This window comes from Nymphalis io, chromosome 25 (genome assembly GCF_905147045.1).
Source record: "Nymphalis io chromosome 25, ilAglIoxx1.1, whole genome shotgun sequence".
Classification (NCBI taxonomy): domain Eukaryota; kingdom Metazoa; phylum Arthropoda; class Insecta; order Lepidoptera; family Nymphalidae; genus Nymphalis; species Nymphalis io.
The window spans coordinates 5,992,769-6,018,563 of NC_065912.1; the positions used below are offsets into that span (position 1 = coordinate 5,992,769).

General features: G+C 37.8%; 1 protein-coding gene across 4 annotated transcripts in view; it reads right to left on the reverse strand.

The window, feature by feature from the left end:
• LOC126778087 (cGMP-specific 3',5'-cyclic phosphodiesterase-like) overlaps positions 1 to 25,795 on the reverse strand; it is a 133,881-nt gene that overhangs the window by 84,459 nt on the left and 23,627 nt on the right. The window contains exon 1 of one of the 4 annotated variants that reach the window (XM_050501456.1): positions 1,145 to 1,160. The exons of the other annotated variants lie outside the window; for them this stretch is intronic. The gene's annotated coding sequence lies outside the window, so the exon portion shown is untranslated. Of the gene's footprint in view, positions 1 to 1,144; positions 1,161 to 25,795 lie in introns of those variants that run through there. 4 annotated transcript variants of the gene reach the window in all.

Consider the following 25,795-nt stretch of genomic DNA (forward strand, 5'->3'; position numbering starts at 1 on the left):
GCACACATACCTGAATTAACACACGCAAACATATATAAACATTCCACGTTAATCGTGGACAAATAACACCTCAATTTGGTAGCATAAAAATGGAAATTGAAAAAAATATATATAGCTTCTGTTTATTTATGTAGATGTATCTTTAAAACCGTTGAAAATGCTGCATAATTAGAAAGTACGGTAGATAATGGTATCAGAGCATTACCAGTTAATTTTCAGTCTCAATTACGTCCAATTTCCATTGAACGTAATTTGCTTTTGATCCATTAATGGATTGACGTAATTGGGTTTAAAACGACTAAATCTACGTGTAATCTAGTTTTATGTCATGACAAGTTATGTCAACGTTATTTTACATATTTTTACTATCTAAAACACAACCGCTTTTGGGAATAATTTTAACATAGCAAGGAAATGTCAAATGTTTCAAAGAAGGCAAATTTTTCAAAAAATATATATAATTAATTTGTCGATATTACGAAGATAATAAATGAAAATAAAAAGAACGTTTATTATGCTGTTAGTGCAATATTTGTTTACTTAAGTAAGAGATACTTTATGATTCGGTGATTGACACTGTCATACATTTTGGTCCGAAAAAATATATTGGAGCAAAACAATGACAATAAGAAAAAATAACTATTTAACAAAAAAGGTAAGTGTCAGATTTTTTTTTTATAGAATAGGAAGGTGGACGAGCATATGGGCCACCTGATGGTAAGTGGTCACCAAACGCCCTTAGACATTGGAATTGTAAGAAATGTCAACCATCGCTTATAGCCAATGCGCCACCAACCTTGGGAACTAAGATTTTATGTCCCTTGTGCCTGTAATTACACTGGCTCACTCACCCTTCAAACCGGAACACAACAATATCAAGTATTGATGTTTTGCAGTAGAATATCTGATGAGTGGGTGGTACCTACCCAGACGGGCTTGCACAAAGCCCTACCACCAGTATCTTATCTCAATTGATCACAAAGCACGAGGTATATTTCTATAAAGACTTCGACTTGCGTTTTTCGCATTCCACGTGTTGTCTAACGACTAAAAAATATTGACATCAGTTAAATAATTACGTTCAATACCAACTTTAAGTTTTAAAACGCATTTCAAGAAAGTCGTACTTATACTTAATGCTTACTGGTTGGTAAATTTATCATTCACAGACACAACACAATATCGTCAATAGGATCTCCTTATTACGAAATTTGCACTTTGCTTAACATAATTTAACTTGAAGTTATTATTTAAAAAAAAAAAGAACATCGCACATTTATAAAACAATATAAATTTTATAATAACGTTTCGTGAAAAGTATTACACAGACGGAATGCAACTAAACAATAAACTGTTCATTTTTCCTCGAACAATGTCGAATTTCATTAGCACGTGTGTTTTGTGATTGTATTGAGTTCGACAACCAGTGCAAGTGCTGTTATTGCTTTTGTTTTGGCATTATAATATACGACTTTAGCTAATAATGTAAACAATGTAGACAAAGGTTTACTTCTTGCAAATGTCAAATCTACCATAACAGAAGAGATAAAAATAAGTGTAAGAAAAACCGCTTATGAAAGTTTATAAGTAAGGCCGATATATTAACGAACTACATAGATACGAATTGGACTTTTCAACTGACGATTACGCGCCCCACTCTTTTGTAATGTTAATGGATATATAGTATATATTAAAACATATTGGATAAACAATTAATATTGGAACTGGCTATGCTATTAACTGAGTGTCCTGAACCTATGTCTTAAGCAAACTTGGGTAAAATGTAATAAGATTAACACGATTACAGTATAACGGAGGTAATCTAAAAAGTAAAGGGAGTTAGTGAGTCAAGTAAGTGCCCCAGAGCATCCCCACGCGTCCTCTTCAGAATCAATTAAAGTTTAAAATCTGTAATTGTAATCAGAATGCAAATGTTTACAGCTTAAATGATTACAGGTGATCTAAAAAAGGGATCTATAATAAAATAAATACCAAAAACGGAATTATTTTAAATAAATAGAAGGTGATTGGTAAAAAAAATCTGTTTGAGAAAAGGGGTTTTTTGGCTATGTAGCTCAATATGGATATTTTATATATAATATATGTTTTTTTGTATATTCTTTGAATAATAGCTTATGTAAGTAAAATTTATTTGAAAGCGAAACGTTGATAGAAAAAATGTTTCAGTCCTGTCGCTTGTACTTTTTTTAAGTAAGTAGGGGCATACTGGCAGGAGGCTCACCATGAAAATGACTACCACCGCCCATGGACACATGCAACTTATTTGATTTCACTTAAGTTTTTAAATTTATTCTATATTTAAAAAAAAAAATCGAATAAACATTAATCGTACATGTGACAATTACTCGAGCCAAATATATGATTTATAAATTATAGCAATGACAGGATAACAAGATTAAATTTCATATTTTCCTGGTAGACATATAGGAGTACAATTATTTTTTCAAAATCGCTCTTATTACGTTCGCTACAAGTGCTACGTGTATCTAACCGTGTTCGCTTTTATGAATCATATATCGATAATGAATTTACGGGAACTACGTATTTCTGAATCACAATAAAATAAATGAATTCAATATTTACAATCAAAGCTCAATATTTTATCCGGATATACTTCGTATTATAATGTTATTAAAATTTAAAACACTATATTTTTCAACCGATTTTATCAATACTGAGATAAAAGCAATGAAGCTAATTGCCGTGGTTCCTATGTCAGTTTATGACAGGTTCGTGATAATACTTCTTGTGGTGTGATTTTTGTTTTCTGTGTATTGTTTATAAAGGAAGGAATACTCGGTTTATTATACATATGTTTATTTACGAAGAAATGAATGAATAGACTATCCATGTGAGACAAAATTTTATGTTAAATATTATTAGTAATAGTTGACGTGTGAATATTGTTATGGATCCAAATGATTCTCATAAGAAAGATTTTACAAGACCAATGCCTAGTGTGACATATCCGAATCGTGAGTGTGCATACATCCACCGAAAGTTCGAATATTTTTTAATGAAGTTGGAAATTTTAATGAATAGGTGCTATACCTGGAAACAGAAAATAATAGGATATTAATATTAAAATATTACTAACGCATGTGTAGATAGATTTATTTAAATTAATTAGTATTTCTGAGTCGTTGAAAATACAAACGTTTTAGTAGTAAGTAGTTAAGTGTAAAGTTTTATGGCCTCATTCTGATAAATTTCAGTCAAAGCGGTAATTCTCAAGAGCCTCAGGATATAATATACCGGGGTGCAGGTCAGTCACCTCCACGTGGTGCACCCTGGGCAACGGGGTCGACAAGCAATTTCTCGGACTGCCTGTCGACCGCGGCGGAAGAGCCGCGGGCCGTTCCTGGTACTTCTCTGATCAGCAGAGTGGACTGTGGAGCGGCCCAAAGCGTTCCCGTAACCCCGCCGCCTGCGGTGAGGTAGAAATCGGGGAGGTTTTAGTGGGTTCTTCTGCCCCGTGAGTCCCACATACCCGTCCCGTTCCACGACCTGGCGGCAGGCGTAAATGCCTTTCCTCCTCGAAAACAAAAAAAAGGTTATAATATACCGCATAACCATTGCGCAAACGCAAGTGCAATCTCTATTTTTTCACTCCCATAATTCGATGGAACGGAAACCCGACACGACCGTCGAGTTTACAGGCGCAATTTAACGGCTTTAAATGCTTTCCGAGGCCCAAGAGTCAGAGAAAAGTTAACAATTTCCAAACTTCGAGCTGTTACTGAGGATTTCTCGATGGAAATCCCAATCGCTTTTTATTGATCGACCCAGAATTTGAATTCAGGACCAGCAGTCTGATAACAATGTGCTGCCTGACGGTTGAACGCTATAGAAGTTTTTGTGTTGCAGCGCTTGCTGCGCTCCAGCGCTTTACAATAAAGCGGATAGAAGACAAAAAACTTCCATGACAAAAGTATATACGTGCCAACTTTCGTAGTTATCCAATACCGATATCCATTTTAATATATAAGACATATTTTCCGTTTCATACGTTATCTACGGCAGTAGCACAGGTGCTTTCTAAAATTACTACGTCTGCTAGTTTATATAAAATTTATATACACTTACTTATCTACTAATACCTTTCCGGGCACAATCGTTTAAAGAGATATGAGTTAATAAACTCTGTCCCCATAAACATGGTCTGTCTGTTCTAGCTATAAAGTGACAAGTTACATTAAAATGATGTATTTTTAATTGTTACCGTTTTATTATTACACAATGTTTTTATTTTTTATTACATTTTCACATTCAGTATTTCTTGACAATTTACTTTTGCTTTTTGTTGATAACATTTTGTTAAAATAAGCAACTACAAGCTCTTTAGAATAGTCATTTTATTATCCATCAGCTCAAAATATTCTAGTAGATTCTACCGAAAATTATCAAAATGGAACTCAATAATACATTCGATAATAAATAATATTATATTATATTCATATAATAATATAATATAATATTATATTATTATTATTAGTTTTATTAAATTATACCTGATGATAATCACACTAATATTTAATCGTTATATATAACATTATATTCAATGTCAAATTTCATACATACATATATATTTTGTTAACACACACTGTAATATAAGATTTTTTTTCGTCAATTAGATTATGTGTAAGCGAGTAACAACTTTTATTTACATTTTAAGTTAGCCTATAATTAGTTTATACTTTGTAACACTACTTATGTATACACATTAAGATATGTATATATATAATGTTGACTTCCTAATAAATAAAAATATGCTTTTTTTACTGTATAATAATGCCCAGCATGACCTTTTTATATAAGCCGATAGGCATACTGGCACCAGACATTGACACTGTAAATAATATTAACTAACCCTTACATATCTATGTGCCTTTTTACTTTAGTAACTAAGATATTTTGTACCTTGCGTAGCTATCCTGGCTCACTTACCCTTCAAACCGGAATGCAATCATGCATCGTAATGTCTCTGTAATTTTTTTTTATCAATAAAGTTTTCCGCGAAAATATTCTCGGAACTCAAATGTATACCAATTTCATGACAAACGAACGAAAGGTATAAAAGGTGATGATCTACGATAAAAATTACACGTTTGTTCCAACTTTTTTTTTATATAGAATAAGAAGGCGGACAAGCATGTGGGTCATCTGATGGTAAGTGGTCACCAACGCCCAAAGACATTGACATTGTAAGAAATGTTAACTATCGCTTACATAGCCAATGCGCCACCAACCTTGGGAACTAAGATGTTTTGTCCCTTCAGCCTGTAATTATACTATCATAGCGATCGGTCAAACGGTACCGGAGCCTATTAATCTCAAATAAGATACACCCAAATCCTTTTGTATATATATAAGATTAAGAGGAAAATGTCAGCGCGATTTCATTATAAAATATAGTACTTTGGCCCAGGAAGGAAGCATTGACTTCGTGATGCCGGAAACTCGGTCTTATAATAATAGGTTTATCTTGCTTTCTCGCGTCTATATAACGTATGCTTCTCTTTCTTTAGAAGCGTTTACGCAAATAGGGTGTTATATAATATTTAAAACATAAAAGCTAATACAGCATAATGGTTAGAAGACGATCTTAACCGAAAGCCGCAGGTTCAAGTCCGAACGAAGTTGAGTTTTAATGTTCTTAATTTGTATATGTAATTCATCTCGTGCTCGGTGATGAAGGGTAACATCGTGAGATAATCTACATGTAACTGCTGATATTCAGCCATGTGTTTACTGTAGTGGTAAGTTTAATGAACGTACAGATTTATTGTATGTCTTAATAGAAGATAGTAAAGTAATAGCCTGTGAATGTCCCACTGCTGTGCAAAAGGCCTCCTCTCCCTTTTTTTGAGGAGAAGGTTTGGAGCTTATTCCACCACGGTGCACCAGTGTGGGTTGGTGGAATACACATGTGGCAAAATTTCAGTGAAATTAGACACATGCAGGTTTCCTCACAATGTTTTCCTTCGCCGTAAAGTACAAGATGAATTATAATCACAAATTAAGTACATGAAAATTCAGTGGCCCGGGTTTGAACCCACGATCATCGGTTAAGATTCACGCGTTCTTACCACTGGGCCATCTCGGCTTTTTTAGTAGATAGTTTAATGAGATAATATAAATTTTTTAAGCATTATAATAAAGACAGAGATGTGGAAGCATTAGTTTGATTAACTTGTCTCCCGTAACTCCTACCTTACATTACAAACCAGCACTAAAGCAGCTTGGTACAACTCAACTTTCTACAACTCATCAGACAAATTATAAAATGACTTAAAATCTTTAATTCTAACTATAAATTAGTGTCGGTACGAAATAATTTATTGCATATTAAATTTACATTTTAATTTCGTGCATTTTTTAAATAATTCCGTTAATCAAAATAAATATCGCTTAATAACAATATCGCGTGTGTAAGAAATTGTTATACTATGGTAACCGCTCCTTCACGGAGATCGAACCATCGAGAACCAATCATTTATTCAAACTATTCCCTAGTTCATTGTTAATTAATGAGATTCAGGGAAAGCATCCTTAACGTAGTGTTTACCTTCATACTTAATGATGCTATTATAGTCCCATATACGAGTATGTCCGGATTATTGTCAAAAATTAAAAATTACTTAGAACTTATTATAGGTATGTGGACAGATTTGCCAATTGATGGTAAGTGGTCGCCACCGCCCTGAATCTGGAAATTAACATTCTACTCTCTAGTTTTGTTTAGACTATAGTATTAAAACTGCTTTTTTTTATATATGCCCCGGGATGGCAAATGACTCCACTCCACCTGATGGTAAGTGGTAGTAGAGTCCAAACGCGACGACGGCCAGTACAGTCGGGAAGAATGTTCTGTACTAGCCGTCCCCGCCATGCCGGCCCGCAAGATGCCTCTTCACGCCTCGTTTGAAGGAACCCGGGTTGTAAGAGGAGGGGAACACGTGAGCTGGTAAGGAATTCCATTCTTTGGTAGTGCGGCAAAGAAAGGAGTTGCCAAATTTCTTTGTGCGCGATGGAATTGATGTCACAGTTAGGCGGTGATATCGAGAACCAGCTCGCGTGGACTTAAAAAGGAAGGGGGAAGCAGGAATTAGAGAGAATAATTCCTCAGAGCACTCGCCGTGATACAGACGATAGAAAGCGCTCAGTGCTGCTATCTCGCGACGCAATTGTAAAGGTTCAAGGGTGTTTGTGACCTTTACGTCGCCAATAATGCGTACTGCACGTCGCTGCAAACGGTCTAAGGCCTCCATTAGGTACTTAGCGGAGCCATCCCAAAGGTGCGAGCAATATTCAACGCAAGACCGTACCTGTGTTTTGTATAACAGGCACAGTTGTTGTGGCGTGAAAAAACGCCGCACCTTGTTCAGAACTCCGAGTTTTCGTGAAGCTGTTTTTATAATAGCCTCGATGTAATCCCTTGGACTAAGGTCGCAGCGAACGTCCATCCCCAGCATGGCGATTTTGCTTTGTATCATCAGCGGTGTGCCACAGAGGGAGGGATGAGGGTAAAATGGTGACTTTTTCGCTGTGAGAGCGCACACCTGTGTTTTCTTGGCATTAAACTCAACAAGATTATCAGAACCCCATTTAGCGATGAGCTCTAATGTCCTATCGAGTTCAATGACAAGATTCTCCCGCCTCTCCTCAGTTTCCGCCCGCCCAGCCACTGCGCGTCCGTGGTATCCACCATGCACTGTACTATCATCTGCATAGCAATGTATGTTCCCAAGGGAGAGCATATCATTGATATGCAAAAGAAAGAGTGTGGGAGATAGCACAGATCCCTGGGGGACCCCAGCATTCACTACATAGAATTGTGAAGCGCAACCATCTACTAAAACACGAAGGCTACGCTTGTGTAGGAAGCTGGCAATCCAGGTGCATAGCTGAGCAGGCAGACCATATGCCGGTAGCTTGGAGAGAAGACTTCTGTGCCAGACCCTGTCGAAAGCCTTGGAGATATCGAGGCTGACAGCCAACGATTCTCCATGCTTGTCGATAGCTTCACCCCAGAGGTGTGATACGTACGCTAGAAGATCACCTGTGGACCGTTTTGGTCGAAACCCGTACTGACGATCATTAATTAGACAGTGATCTTCTAGGTAATGGATCAGTTGGTTGTTTAAAATCCGTTCCATCACCTTACAAAGTACTGAGGTGATAGCTATTGGCCGATAATTTGCCGGGTCAGACCGATCCCCTTTTTTGGGAACCGCTTGCACATTAGCTCTTCTCCAAGCCTCCGGCACACATCCCGAAGAGAGAGAAAGTTGGAAGAGGCGCGTTAACACAGGAGACAGCTCCGCTGCGCACTTCTTCAGCACAATGGCTGGTATTCCATCGGGACCGCTAGCTTTCCGTATATCGAGTGATTGCAGCTCCGCACGCACATCACGTTGCCTGATTTTGATGTCAGGCATCGTGTGGCCACATGAAGGTATTGTTGGTGGCTGCGCACTACAATCATCGATCACAGAGTTGTCGGCAAAGAGTTTAGCCAGGAGGTCGGCTTTCTCCTGCGGACTGTGAGCTAGCGATCCGTCCGGATTTCTGAGCGGTGGCAGCGAAGGTTGGCAGAAATTGTTTTGCACAGACTTGGTCAGACGCCAGAAGCTACGGGAGCCCCTAGGATGCGAAATAAGGTCATGACCAATCTGTACAATGCGCTGTGCATCTGCTCTCGTGTATGCCTTCCTACAGGACTTGGAATTTTTATTGTAGTTTGCTTTCAGTGAGTCAATGTTAGATGCCCCGCTAATGCAGCCGTTGATCCACGCGCGATATGCCGCCTGCTTAGATGATACAGCGTCGGCACATTCACGCGTGAACCAACGGTTACGCGTACCCCGTACGTATTGATGAGATCTGAGCTAGGAATGTAGTATTCCATTCCTAACATGATCTCATCAGCAACAGCAGCGGCACTAGCTGTCGGGTCATTCCCACTGAAGCAACGTTCCTTCCAAGGGACTGACGCATAGTAATCGCGCATACCGTCCCAATCTGCCGACTTATAGTGCCAAACGCGACGTTTGCATACCGCTGATGGCGGCAGCTTGGCCTGTGGCACTTTGGTAGATATAAGGCCGTGATCCGAAGAACCAAGTGGAGCCTGAACCACAACCTGATATTCCACCGGGTGAGAAGTCAGCAGAAGATCCAGTAGAGAAGGCGCTTGCCCATCAATGTCCGGGATCCTGGTGGGCTGATCAACCAGTTGGGTCAAGTCGTGTGTGAGAGCAAAAGCATGAGCAGTTCTTCCAGCATGGTCAGTTTTGAGGGATTTCAACCATGATTCATGGTGAGCATTAAAATCCCCCAAAAACACCAATTCCGCGTTAGGAAACTGCTCTTGCGCAGCATCTGCCACCCGACTAAGATGGTCGAATAATCGGCTTGTCTCCAAGTCACCATTGTGGGATCTGTAGAGGCACACGTAGACTCGACTCTGACGAACCAGGTCCACACGTACCACCAACATGGAGAAGGAGGGGTCCTCCAAGCAGCGCAATCGGTGACAACAAACATCCGCCCTGACGAACAAGCATACTCCGGCTTTCGCTTTAAAAGATTCTTCCAGCATGTAGCCGGGATAGTTAAGGTAGCTGGTGTCGGCAGGGCGGAGTATTTGCGTCTCCGTGAGAAACAACATTGCTGGCCGTGCTGTCTCGAGATGGTGGTGGACAGCGTTGAGGTTAGCATGGAGTCCTCGGATGTTAGAGAACTCGACCTCAAACAGCGTGGGTATGGTGGGGGTGTGCACCGCTGGACGACCGTTATTTCTTATTTGCGCTACCATTTGGAAATTAGGAAAAGAGACGTGAGGCGAGCGACGTATTTCCACGATAGGGATGGGCAAAGTATGGAGGCGTGTTTTAGCAAATGTTTGCCAAAAAGGAAAATATACTGATCCGCCGGACGGAAGGGCCCCCGAACCCCCCCGGAAGTGGCCGCCGGGACCCCACCTTCCGGTCACCAACCGGCACGACGGTCCACCCCGAGATTATGCGTGGCCTGGTGGGGCAGCCTCGAGAGCTGGTTAGGCACGCTCGGGCCCCTGTACTATGCCACGGGCGGCCAGCGGAACAGCCGTTTCTTCGGGTCTCCCTGTCCGGCAGGTCAATACAGTTTCCCCCGGCATTGGTTCAACAGCCGTCTCCACTGGACCAACACCCATCGCGGCAATACTCGCTCGGGCACTGGCTGTACGCTGGCTGACCTCGAAACGCGGCTGCAAGCCACTTCACGAGTTTTTCACCATGCGTACGGTGGTAACAAGCCAGGCGGATGTTAGCATCCTACCACCAGATGAGCAGATGGTCGCTCAGATATCCCTTAGTCGCCTCTTACGACACCCATGGGAAAGAGAGGGGCAGTGAAATGTATTCTTTCTCCGTCACTGCACGGATAAGCGATAGCTATAAATCGTATTAACCTATAAAAATGGATAAATAAACATGCGTAAGAGCACAAAGTATTTACATCGCTTATTAGATTTAATAAAACAAAAGAAAACGTATATCGAGCGGCAATTTATTCCTGGTTTTTCCTTAAAAAAAAAAAACAATTGACGCAATTATATGTAAAACTATAACGCAAAAATCGTAAAGGACAATAAGTACTTTTCTCCTTCCTTCCTCGATTCCTAAAAGTAATGGAAATAAAAAAAAAAATACTTCGGAAAATTAGTCACAAGATCTCGTAAAACACCTCCCACTCGGTTCGTAAAGCATATTGTATTTACTATAAACTCTCATCTATACCGAATCGTACTGATTCTTAATATAAGAGGAATAAAGGCTATTTTACAATGAGATTAGTTTTGCAACATGTCGACGTTATCGTTGTTTGTTTTGTAGCTTACATAGTAGTGCATAAACTGAACTTTGTGGTTATAATAGTGTCTCTAGTTTATTTATTAGTTTAACATTGTCTCATATATTGTATAACTACATAATATTACTAAGTGATTGTTTTAAAGTGTATATTAACATTTATATTGCAGCAAATACTTTACATAATTGCCTGTGTGTGTGTGATTTATTATAGTCCATTTCATTTAAGGCTGTCAGATAGTCGTTTATGTTGAGCTAGTGTGGCTTTTTAGTATTTGTTTATTACACACTTTAAGCTCTGATGATGTATATATATTAGATATTTTATTCAGGTTTTAACCACGATCAATTTTATTTTTTATTTTGCAGGAAATTTCGATAGATTTCGAGTCAGCTGACTTTAATGGTTTTTTATTTCTTTTTAAGCACTATCCGTACAATCGAGACCCGAATTATTTATTTTTACTTATATTTTATTTAGAATTTATTAGAAACGAAATTATGATTAATAGGTACCTTTACAATGAAATATTTGTTAAAATGTAATCGTAAATATTTTGATTGTTCGATCATAAAATTAATATAATTTATTATATTATTAATGTAATACATTAATAATCAAAAATATAACTTAAATATTTATTTAATGATAAGGCGTACTATTCTAAGCAACACAATACTTGTACAGGATAATTAATATAATACGTATTAATATAATATTATTTTGATCATTAATATGATTATTAATGAATAGTCAAGATGGCCTAGTGGTTAGAACGCGTGAATCTTAACCGATGATCGTGGATTCAAACCCGGGCAAGCACCATTGAATTTTCATGTGCTTAATTTGTGTTTATAATTCATCTCGTGCTTGACGGTGAAGGAAAACATCGTGAGGAAACCTGCATGTGTCTAATTTCATTAAAATTCTGCCACATGTGTTTTCTACCAACCCGCACTGGAGCAGCGTGGTGGAATAAGCTTCTAACCTTCTCCTCAAAAAGGGAGAGGAAGCCTTAGCCCAGCAGTAGGACATTACCAGGCTGTGTTATGAATGTGAGCACCAGCTTTCGAACCAGTAGGTTTATTTTGTAAGAACAAACTCGACCGGCGAAATCGGTCGTGAAACGTCAGAAAGTGATTATGCGATATTATGCTTAATAATTATAACATTTCAAGAGTACACACATTAAAATAGTATATCACCATAAGTCGGTTGTCAACATTACACTGAGTAATGAAGTAAGTTATTATTACAAATTATAATTATAATGATTTTGAATTGAATTTAAATGTATATATATCTAAATATTATATTATATATATATATATGTACGCCACGAGTTGGAAGGAATAAGTCCTATTCTATATATATGTATATATCAAAACTTGGAAATATTAAAGTCAACTTCAATAAAATGATATCCAGACCAGTTCAGTCACGTTGGACAATCTCAAGAGACAACTGCTTAGGATATATTGTAGCGCAAAAGTGTGTGTGCGCAAACACAAGTGCTCTCAAACTTTCAAAGTCCGTATTGATATTGAGAATATCTTGAGAAAAACTCTGTATCATTTTATTGACTCACCTTTGACTTTTTATATAATAACTACCTTTTACCTCACGGGAAAATGGACTATCTAATGACCACCCACCGGTCACCAACGCCCATAGACATTGGCGCTGTAAGTAATATCAAATATATCTTCAATTACCAATGGAAGAAATAGTTTATACTATTTCAACTTCCAATGCCAACCTTAAGAACTAAGATGTTATAACCCTGGTGCCTGTAGTTTCGCCGGCTCAGTCATACTTCAAATTAAAACAACAATACTATATATAACGGTACTTTATCAGTACAGTGTATGGTAGAGTATGGTATCTACCAAAAACGGTTTGCACAAAGCCCTACCAAGTAAAATCTGAAATATGATCTGCAGAATTAAAGATTTATAACTTCAAAATAGTATCGTTTTCGCGATCGTTTAAAATTAATTAATTTAAAAATAAAAACTAAAGTTAAATTCCTCGATATTTTAAGACAAATTAAACTTGAAAACGAAAATTCATTTTCAAAATTGGAATAAGAATAGAAGAAACTATGCTGTTACACTAACATATTCATAATACATTATAGCTGTCGCTAATATGTTGTGCGTATATCACTCGATACCAAGGACATGGAAAACTATTCGTCATTTGTTTCTCTAACTAAACGTTAGAAAGGATATTTGATATAAAACTATGAAAAGGACATTTGATATACTACTTATTTAACAATAAAACTTTATTGTTTATTTACATATAAAGAGCCGAGGATTCAAACCCAGGCAATCAACATTGAATTTTCATATGCTTAATTTGTTTTTAATATTCTGCTCATAAATAAGCTCCAGACCTTTTCCCCAAAAGGAGAGGGGGCCTTAGCTGAGCCGTGGATCATTCACAGACTGTTATTTTGTGTGTGCTTGTTTTTGTTTTACTTTATATAAAAAAAAATTAAAAATATGTGCTGTACAAATCTTTACCGTGTGAATTTCTTATAAATAATTCTCAATTGAATTGCAACTCTAATATGCTAAGCGAAAAAATGAACAAGTCCTGTGCTACCAATATAGTCAAAAAGACGTAAATGTTTTAGAAAAAAACAACTAAAAGTTGAACAATTCAATGTATAATAACATTTTAAATACAACTTTTAAATTTGTTTCTCTTTGTTTTTGAGGCCGACGTTACATCGCTTTTATTAAAAACCTCCACCGAAGTCTTTGTCATAGGTTTCCTCATTTGAGATCCATTAAGTCTAAAACTTTGGATTTATGGAGATGGAAGCGCGTCACGCTCTTTGTTTTATAAAATTTTATAAAACCGTCGGCCTTTCAAAGTGAAAGAGTTTTATAGGGCTATATTACAATGGACTGAAGTAATTTATTTTTAGTATTTACAATATTGCTTCGATAATGATATAAATTTTATGATTGAATATTATATTTTGTCTTATCTCAGTTATACGCATATTCGAAACTGATTAAATTTATGTAAGTGGATATATACGTAATCATCTTTAGCTTTGGAAGTAAAATATATATATCAAGCGTCTTGACACTTGACCATTGTGCTTGGCAATGGTTTATGGACCGCCTAGGGATGTAATAGTCGGAGGTTCGATCCTGGATAGGATATTATCCCCCTCCTAACAAAAGCTTTACGCTTAATTGGAGGCTTAAATAGGAATCGTAGTTATTCCTTATAAACGGGCAATGATCTTGTTATTTTTCAATCAAACAAAAGAACAAAGAAAAAATTAATAATGTCGCTCTCAATGAAGAAAAAGCTGTACTTTACTTTTTACAAAATATAATAATACACTGTATGAGAAAAGAGTAGTGAAAAAAAGTACAAGGTTTTGTTCCAATATTTCAGCTTATGAATATGGTAAGACCGCATGGAAATCAACCTCAATCAATCAAATAAAACATTAAACAGCGGTTTTTTAATTGCAGCTATTAAGTGCTTGAATGGTTTGTCACTACTTACATTCAGTATGTTGGTACTTTTAAAAATTAATCTTTTACCCCTCCAAACCTTAATCGTATAAAGAAAAATCAAGCAACGCTTATCCTACATACAAATTAAATACGTGTTTTCAGCGCTGAGTCGCTTGTGTAATATATATTCTTATACATTAGCAGCCGCCCGTCCTGACTTCGTACGGGTAATATAATGAATTTATCCCGAGATATTATTTAATCAATGAGATATAAACATTTCCTAACTTCTTGCTAAGGCGTCTTACAACATACCTGCGTATATTTTAAGGCGTATTTATTAACATTTTAAAACTACCTACTACCTACTGATGGTAAGTGGTCACCATCACCCATAGACATTGTCAATCAATCAATCAACAGCCAATCGTTGTCCACTGCTGAACATAGGCCTCTCCCAAGGTGCGCCAAAGCTCCCTGTCCTCCGCCTTCCGCATCCAGTTGGTGCCCGCCACCTTCTTAAGGTCGTCGGTCCACCTGGCTGGAGGGCGCCCTACGCTGCGCTTGCCGATTCGCGGTCTCCACTCTAGGACTCGTCTGCTCCAACGGCCATCGGTCCTACGACATACGTGACCAGCCCACTGCCACTTCAGCCTGCTAATTTTGCAAGCTATGTCGGTGACTCCGGTTCTTTTCCGGATAATCTCATTTCTGATCTTATCCTTCAAAGATACTCCGAGCATAGCTCGCTCCATAGCACGCTGAGCGACTTTGAATTTGTGGACTAGTCCCGCAGTTAGTGTCCACGTTTCGGCACCGTATGTCATGGCAGGTAAGACGCATTGGTTGAAGACTTTCGTCTTCAAACATTGCGTTATAGACGACTTGAGGACTTGACGAAGGTTGCCAAATGCTGCCCATCCCAAGCGAATTCTTCGATCGGCTTCCTTCTCGAAGTTGTTCCTACCGACTTGTATTATCTGTCCTAGGTAGGTATATTCACTAACAACTTCGAGAGGTTTCCCCTCGACGTATATCGGTCCCGGCACGACATGCCTATTGAACATGACCTTGGTCTTGTCCAAGTTCATACCGAGACCGACACACCGGGAAGACTCGCCTAGGCTACGCAGCATTTCGGTGAGTTGTTCCAGCGACTCTGCTATGATGACGATATCGTCGTCAAATCGAAGGTGTGAGATGTACTCGCCGTTTACATTGACTCCATACCTAGTCCAATCCAGCGTTTTGAAAACGTCTTCCAACGCGTTGGTGAACAGTTTCGGGGATATTACATCCCCCTGTCTCACCCCTCTGCGCAGTTGGATCGCCTTCGTCTTACAGTCCTGGATGTGGACACTCATTGTAGCGGCGTTGTACAGACATCTCAGTACCTCGATATATCTCCAATCGATATGACATCTCTGCAATGAGTCGAGCACTGCCCAGGTTTCGATGGAGTCGAAGGCTTTCTCGTAGTCCACAAATGCCATACACAGCGGCTGATTGTACTCTTCGGTCTTCTGCACAATCTGCCGAACAGTATGGATGTGGTCCACGGTGCTGTAGCCTGATCGAAAGCCGGCTTGCTCTGGGGGCTGGAACTCGTCAAGTCGTCTGACGAGACGGTTTGTGACGACTCTTGAGAACAGCTTATACACGTGACTCAGGAGGGAGATTGGTCTGTAGTTTTTCAAGAGGGTTTTATCACCTTTCTTGAAAAACAGTACCACCTCACTCCCGCTCCACGTTTCCGGGGTCTTGCCATGTTGGATGACGGAATTAAAGAGGCTTGCTAGCTCTTTCAGGACCGGGGTCCCGCCTGCCTTAAGCAACTCTGTTGTGATTCCGTCATCTCCCGGAGCTTTGTTGTTTTTAAGCTGTTCTAGAGCCGCCCTAATCTCTCCTTGGTCAACGACCGGGAGCTCCTCGGAGTAATGGCGCATAAGAGGGGCGCGCTGGTCATCAATACTGATTCCCACGGGTTTATCCGATCTTGAAGAGAACAACTGCCCATAAAACCTCTCTACTTCTCCGATAATCTCAGGCCTAGAGGTAACGACCCCACCATTTTCAGTTTTAAGTTTTGTCAGACGCGGCCTCCCAAACTTGCGAGCGAACACTTTCGATCCCCGATTTTGCTCAATCGCAGCCTTGATGGCACGGGTATTGGAGCGTCGGAGATCGCGTCGCGTCAGCGTTTTTATTGTTCGGTTTAAGGCCTTATCTGACAAAAACGATGGTAATTCTCGTCGTTTTCTCATGAGCTCGAGTGTCTCAGCAGAGAGTTTTGGTGCGTTGTCTCTTCTCTGTGGCGGAAAACACTTGCGGGATGTGTTTTGCAGTATTTTGACCAGCGTGTCGGTTCTCTCATCAATGCTGCTTATGGTTTCCAACGCGGTGAATTGATTTTGAAGTTCCATTTGGAACTTTTCGGAGCCTTGAGCAGCTTGCAGCATGGTAGGTCGGAGAGTAGACCTCATCATTCTCGATCTTTCGGCTTTTAAGTTGATATTTAGAGTGCCTCGAACCAAGCGGTGATCACTTCCGGTATTAAACCTGTTGATCACTGAAACATCTCTAAATATGTGCCTTTTATTCGAAATGATAAAGTCTATCTCGTTCCTTGTCACGTTATCGGGGCTTCGCCAGGTCCACCTCCTCTGAGGCTTCTTTTGAAAGAAAGAATTCATCAAAAAAAGCCCCTGCGCTTCGAGAAAGTTTACCAGCATTTGCCCCCTGTGATTTCTGCAGCCCAAGCCGTAAGGTCCGACTTTCGATTCACCGCTATCTTGTACTCCCACTTTAGCATTAAAGTCTCCCATAACAACATTGTAGTGGGCCCTCGAGGTGTCGTTGAGGGCCTTTGCGATGTCCTCGTACATCGCTTCGACCACATCATCAGAGTATGTCGAAGTTGGCGCATATACCTGTACAACCTTCAGGGAGTACCTGTCGGAAAGTTTTAGGACAAGGTACGCTACCCGGTTCGACACACTACTGATTTCCACAATGCTGCTAATGAGATCCTTTTTGACTAGAAAACCGACACCACCCTGGGAGAGGTTATCACCTTCGCGGAAGTAGAGTAAGTTACCGGACTCTAGAGTTATCGTGTCCTCCCCCTGTCTTCGGACTTCAGATAACCCCAGTATATGCCAGTTTATATGACTTAACTCTACTTCTAATTCGGCGAGGTGATGGTCCAGCCTCATCGAGCGTCCATTATACGTTGCCATTTTCAGTCGCTTTATACGGTAGCCTGCCGTGAACCGGTGATTCTTAGCACCCCCTGCCCTGCCGATACCGCGACCGCTACCTTGGTCGGGCCTAGCGGGCTTGCCGGTAACTGGGGGCCTTTTTTTGGGGGCGCATCTGCCATTTAGGGAGGGGTTTGCCCATACTCGCCGCGCTGGGCAGGCGTGTTGGCGAGCGCAGTAGGGGGTAAGATGTTTATGAGAGGGGGGACGCTGCTGCCCATTCCCCCTTTTCCCCGTAAAAAATGATCTAAAGCTGTTTGTTGTACATCTGAACTCCTTCGGTCGTGTCGGATTACCATCCCATAGGATTACGAGGATGAAGGAAAATCAAGTGCACCTATGTTTTTGCAGACCGTACAATATCTGCTGCACAGTGTCAGACTCATAAAAATTACCGCCTAATAACCGTGGAAAAAACATTTCCCATTTCAATCAATTTTCTAACATACAAAGACAATCTACTAATTTAAAAATAAAGTTTACCCGCCTGTTACGTCTAAAGTACAAAATCATTTTAAAAACTATAAATTGAAAAGTTTTAATCAAACGCATAAAGAAGAAAACTCAACCATACCATTCCACTAACGTATAAAAGAGTATTTTATAGGGCTGTCAAAAAAAAAGCCGCTTCTTTCCTTCACAGATGAAAAATGTGGGTAAGTAGACTAGTTAAAGTAGGTCGCATTGATTTATTCATAGTTATGCGAAGTATAGAAGCGTATAAGTCACGAAGCCCAGCCTGGAACATTAACAAAAGGTCCATATGTATATAAAATTTGCAAAAGATTTTTGGCTGTATATAACTTGTTCTTATTCCGTATATAGATAGCACAATGGTTTAACCACTTTCTTTTTTTAATACAGATAAGAATAATTAATAAATATTTATTTAATATGTTATGGTTAAAATTAATATGTTATCTTTTTCGATAGTATATATACTACTCTAAACTGTGTTAAAAAAAGAATGACCTATCCATTGAGTGCTTTACTTGATTGTTTTTTCTGATCATGCACAGACTATAAATACAATTGATATGATACCTTCTTAGTTTGTAGGGCGGACAAAAGTTGTGTGTTTGTTTTTTTATCATATCATGATGTCAAAGTACTTCGAAAGAAAATTGATTTTCCGGGTGATATCGAAGCGAACGCTGCCAAAACAGAATACACAAAAACATTATATGAACATTTGTAGGTATTAAAAATTCGTACAATCAAAATAGGTACCGCTTATGATATATTCTACCGCCCAACAGCAATACTTAGTATTATCGGGTTACAGTTTACTTTACCAGCTTAGTTAATGTTAACATTTTTTTTTTTATTCAATGTCTTTACAGTTACTTGCATATTATTCTGCATTCAATTATTTTCGTAATATAAACAAAATTACCCGATCTGTGAATATATTGTATACCATCATACTACATAACAAAGTATGTCTGTACCATTACCATTTTCCATTTTAATAATAAATCCAATATTTGAATAAACGAGACCCAATTCCTGTTGTTTATACATATACTTTAAGGCAGACGGACTAATGGCCCACCTGTTTGCAAGCGGTCACCTCTACAAATTCGACGTTGGAACCAACACAGAATATGGAATATTAAGCGTCAATAGCAAAATGGTTTACGGATGCCTAGCGATGAAAAAGTCTGAAGTTTCATTCTGAACCCTTGGGCTAATATCGTCCACACTTTTTTTTAATAGTTTTGGTAGGCGGACGAGCAAATGGGCCACCTAATAGTAAGTGATAAGTGATAGTAAGTCACCATGTCTGTAGACATTGGTATTATAAGCAATGTTAACCATCGCTTACATCACCAACGCGCCATCAACCTTAGGAACTAAGATGTTATGTCCCTTGTGCCTGCAATTACACCGACTTACTCACCCTTTAAACCGAAACACAATAATAGCAGGTACTGCTGTTTTGCGGTAGAATATCATCATGAGTGGGTGGTACCTACCCAGACGAGCTTGCACAAAGCCGTACCTCCAGTTTTTGGATTGGGGGAATAAATAGAAATATTAGTAACTCCTTAAAAACCGATTGGTTTGCACATGATTTTAATGTCTTCCTAACTAATTTCTTGATTGACCCGAGGCTTGAAAGCAGTATGTCGGATTCTGTATCCATACAAAGTTGCCACTTTTATTTTATTTTTTTCTCGCAGTGGAAACCTTCAGAAAGGTACCCGGGTCCTATGGGGGGTATAACGCATCCGCGGCCTCTCCCGTGCTTTGCTCCACTCGTGGCTCGGCGGAGCTCTCATCAGGGGGCGAATTCTGGGCTATGGGAGGGCCGAGACGACGCCGTCGTCGTCTCCGCCGAGCAGGATCGGCCCTTTCCCGTTCCCGCTCCGCCGTCACCTTCGGAACCGTGACGGTCTCACCGAAGGAGGCTACGGCCCTCCACGCCGATTCCCTGCGAAGCATCGCCGACACGATTGCTCGCAGGGACAGGTCTTGTCCGACTTCACGGACCAGGATCTCCCTCTTCGCACTCCACGCGGGGCACACCTCCAACGTATGCTGAGCGGTGTCCCGGTCTACGCCACAGTGGTGACACATCGCCGTCGATTCGCGTCCGATCTTACACAGGTATTCTCCAAAACAACCGTGATGGGTCATTGGTCATTGGTCAGCGTAACAAGCTTGCCACTAAACCAACAAGACAGCCAAACGGACGGCTAATAACAATAAAATAACCTTAGTTTATGAAAAAAACTAAATATATTTTTTTAATTAAATTATATAATTACGATCGACAACCCTAACGATAACTGTCATCCACGTGACCTAAAAACCGTTTCAAGAGTCCGAATAATATCAAAACAAGCACATCCTTTGACGTTGATTTCATTCGAGTTTTATTATTTCAGTGCATCTGGTATGTCTGTCAATGTTTATCGATAATAATAAAATGGCTATAATTAAAGTTAGAGGCCAGTTTCGACTGAATTTATTATTATTGGTCAGGAGGCCAATTCTACTAATTTACGACGCACGACGTTCAGCGTTCAGATACGATACGTTTATTTTTCTTTTCCACCCACCTTAGACTACTTCTCATAAAACCAAACCTCAAATGAAACAATTTTTCTACGATGTTGCTTTATACAGAAATATTAAAATCAAGCGCAATGATATTTTTTTTTCTTTTAGGTACTTAATTTTTACATAAGAATTATTCACATGAAGGCCTTAAGCATGTACCTATATAAAAATAAGAATTTCAAATACCCGTATAAATTGAATTGTACAAAGCATGACCGCGTGAATTATTGGCGTCAAAATAACTATTAATAAATAAAAAAATATTGGTAATATATTGACCAATTGTAACTAAGCAGGTAATTATATTAAATATTTCACCGCCTACCTATTTCATTAAAAAACTTTTATACATATAAAATATTTGATGTAAATTAAAAATTATATTATAATTATTTAAAGAACATAAAAAAAACTTGATAATATTAATAAAAAAATGTTACAAAAATAATTATTTGAAACAGAGCAAAATCGACACTGTTAACAACGACAAGTAAATATTGTATAAATAATAATAGACCATAAAATATCATACGATTAAAAATTGCTTTTCACCTATAGATGCAGTAAAAAAGCAAAATGCCAGTTATGCATACAACACCGACTGAAAACACATTTGCAAATTGCAGCGATGATTGATTTTATTGCAATTCCATTTTATGTCACATTGTTTACATTTTTCCTGACCTTTCGAGAGGGAGTGATTTGTTTGCTCTACAAAACTGAAGCTTAGGAATTTATATACTAAATCGCATTTTGATTGACTTGTCAACGTTTGATAGGACCTGCTGGAATAAAAGCGAGTGCAACCAAAATGTATGAAGACGAAATTATTTACATCACTGTAAATCATTAATTGTGTATTAAAAAACTTAGGTTACAAACTGGTGGTAGTAGGGCTTTGTGCAAAGTTGTCTGGGTAGGTACCACCCACTCATCAGATATTCTATCGCAAAACAGCAGTACTTGTTATTGTTGTGTTCCGGTTTGAAGGGTGAGTGAGCCAGTGTAATTACAGGCACAAGGGACATAAAATCTTAGGTCCTAAGGTTGGTGGCGCATTGGCAATGTAAGCGATGGTCAACATTTCTTACAGTGTCAATGTCTAAGGGCGTTTGGTGATCACTTACCATCAGGTGGCCCATACGCTCGTCCGCCTTCCTATTCTATAAAAAAAAGATTCGATAAAAAAAAAACATAACAACAAACGGCTTCAGTTAAACTCATTGTCAACACAATCTGTTATCACAATTTGAGAAATCGACAACTCTGAGTTATATTTTTTTTGTCATAGTAGTAACGCTTTTATCTTACTTTAATAGGGTAGTAGGTAGGGTTTTGTGCAAACCCGTCTGGGTAGATACCACCCACTCATCACATATTCTATCGTCAAACAGCAATACTTTGTATTATTGTATTCCGGTTAAGTCAGTGTAGCTAAACAGGCACAATGGATAACCATCTTAGATTTTAAGCTTGGTAGTGCATTATCGATGTAAGAGATTGTTAATATATTGAGTGCTAATGTCTATGCTGATGACCATTTCCATCAGGTCTATTGTCCAGTCTGCATACATATTTAGAACAGAAAATGTTATTTAATTAATGGAAAAATAATAAACACGAATGATCCTTAAAAACTATACGCTTACTTCGTTAATTTTGAAAGTTAACATTTACGCAAAGCATAAGCCGACTCTACACTCGCCCATATATCGTGACCAAATATAGTGTGCACAAAAAATATGGCCCTCTTCACTGAAATGCTTTTGTAGTGAAGCCGCGAAACCATCTACAATTGCGTATAGATGACGCTATAATTTAACTTTCATGTAAAACTTTAGAATTGCAGTTGACGTAAGTTATTTATCTATCCAGTTAGAAGAATAAGATTTATTGGCAAAGTTGAAGCATTGCCGCAGTGACGTTACAGATTTATTACAAAATTGACTTTTGACCGGTTAAAGATCACAAGTGGAGCTTTGTTATTGGTGGAATAGGAAAACGGGTGAATGATAACTTTCCGATTCGGTAGCGATCAAGTGACAGTTTGTTAGAATTAACCTTCCAAGTCGCAACCTTGTCCGCATAGTCTGTCGTTATTCTTTATTTAAAAGTATATTTTCTCAAGGAAAAGTTACTTTCAACTTCTCGTATTACATGGCATTCATTAAGAAAGTCCATCTTTCTTGGTTGGAATGTTTTCGTTGACAGGATGCAAAATGCGGAGAACCACGAGCTTTGGTTATTTCGTAACAAAACCCGATTAATCAAGAATTAGAGCACACAGTTATTTAGATTATTTTTATCCCATTAATTAAGTTAATTAATATTGCATAACATTTTTACGCCAAAGGTTAATAAAATAATAATATTAAAAGTGTACTTTATTCAAGCAGACCAATTTTGTAACGTCATTCACAAATTTATGTCAGATCGCTGAACTCGGTTCCAAATTTAAATACAATTCTTTGCTTAGTGGCTTTAACTTCTTAAATGGCATTTTCATGTCAGTGTCAGTTCGACGTGAAGTTAACGCCGGTTCCAAATTTCGATTCTACGGAATCGAATTGAACAAAGAAGTCAATTGTTTCAACCTAACGTAATTATCTTTCAAACATAACATATTTGTTTAAAAATAAGAATTAAATTATTTAACAAAAAACAGATTCCAAACACAAAATAATAACTAAAATATCAATCACAATGTTAAAAAAAAACAAACAGAATTTTTTGCTTCTTTGTTTATTAAATATTCGTCATAAAAAATATATATAATTATAATTATTGAAACAGGCTTTCGGGCACATTGATTGGTCTCACATTGGTCTCATGATCTGATGTAAAACTGCCGCATAAGTATACAACAACTGACATTACAGCAGCATGGAATAAGTTCTAAACATTCTCCGCTGACGGGGTCTTAGCCCAGCACTGAGACACATACGAGCTGTTACTTTACTTTACCTTATATAAACTACTGAACAACAAATTTCATATAACACAATTTACGTTCATAAATTTTATATCGTGTTAAAACGAAAAAATATTCGTAGGTGCGAACAAAAACCAACGTAAGCGTGAATTTTTATTTTCGCCAATGTACGTTCGGTCTGAATTCAAAAAGTCACTTAATATTCCATCGTGGAGCTCGACGCGAATTCATTTGTAAGTAGCCTTTAGAATTAGACCCTCTTTCGTGTCTATATGCAATGCAAAGGCCGATCTTTCTGATCCTATTCACGTAATTCGTGATTTGAATAACGCTACGTCAGATTTTTTAAAAGTACAATCGACTGCCCGTTGAACATATTCTTCAATCGTTTTTATTCTGACAGTTGAAGCTGATAGTTGATTTTAAGTGTTGCACTATTTTTATTGTTCCTTTGCTCTCGAAAGTATCGCTTTATATTGTAATTAAATTGTGAATGCGAATGTATGTATGATATATCATATCTAATGACGTTAAATACGACTTGACTCATATGAATATATTGTCACATAATTTGTACAAATTTATTAACATATTTAATATTCAAATATAATCCTAATGCTAGTTAAGTCATCAAAATTGAAATCTTACAACCTTATTTAAAAGCATTGTTTAGCGGGTGATTACTTAAACAATGTTGTGTCTTCTTCTTTCGAATGTCAATTCAATTCATTCAATTCATGACAGAAAGAGCGAGATCACTGTTTAACTAAACAGGCGCTAAGTAACATTTATAAGTAAAGCCGTCAATATTTATTTAAGTAGGCTTTCCGGAGTGCTTAAACCAAGATTAATAAAATAAAAAGCTAGGTTCAGACAATTTGAATTTGTTTGGTTTGTTTATATATACTGTGTTCGCACAGTGGTCAAAATTCGACCACAATCATTATTAGAAATGCCATAGAATTTGCATGTTTCGAACATCCATTTTTCTTCTCTTATTTCCAAACTTTAATTTACGCGCCAAATTATCTACCAAACAAAAAACAATAGGTATCGGGTGATAAGCGGAAGAGAGAGACAGGGAGAGGGGAAGAAAAAAATACTGAACTGTTTTACTTTGCGATTTAGATAATTTACTTAAAGCATCTCCAATATATAACAGTAATTAAGATAATAAATTTTCCTCGGCTAAGCTCCACTACTGTGGGTTCGTGAATCCAGAATTCTTAGTATCCCTTTCAACACATTTTTCAATTTTCATTGCTGAGCACGAAATAATAAATTTTTGTTTTTGAATTAATTTGAATCTGAGATTTCAAAATTTGTTACATAAGACCGTCAAGGTTCTTAAATAAAATTATTATTGAAAGTTTTGAAGATTACCATTGACTAGCTATTGTCACGTTTTTATACAATATCAAGAATCTAGTAGTCTAAGTACTGATTTTATTATTTTATATTAATCTGTTGATCACTTGAAAAGAACATGTACATTAATGTTTTTTCTGCTGGAAGTATCTACTCCAGTCTACTATAAAGATATCAACACCAGAAGAAGTATTATTGGAATATAACTTTGAAAAAAATCTGTGTTTGAGACAATAAGAGGGGTGTTATACTTACTATTCAAAAAAATATTAATTTTATATTACAAATAATAATTATATAATAAAAATAATAATTATATAAAACTATAAATAAAATCATTGTTTTTTTAATTCAAATTAGAAATAAAATAGTAATAAAAATTAAATATAATACGAAAATACAAATAATGTATATTAAACGCAATTAAGGGCAAGCGTACTTTTGTTTTATAGTAATCCAACCAACCAAATACCATCGCTAAGGTCACGAATGCACAACAATTGTGAATCTACGGAATAAAAGCACGAGTTAATCCTTAGATTGAATAGCATCGCCTAATATGGCAAGAATCTGGGGAACGAACGAACATTATTTGAATGGAAACGATCGGATACGAAGATTGAGACTGAGTTCGGATTTCACATCGTGATCCTTGTAAGCGTCTAGATTTTTTTTATAAAAGTAAATCGATATTGCCCTGCGGCTAGAACACGTGAAAAATAATGTGATTGCGAGTTCAAACCTGCTGAGTTTTCATGTGTTCAATTTGTTTGTATAATGCTTCTAGTGCATGTTTC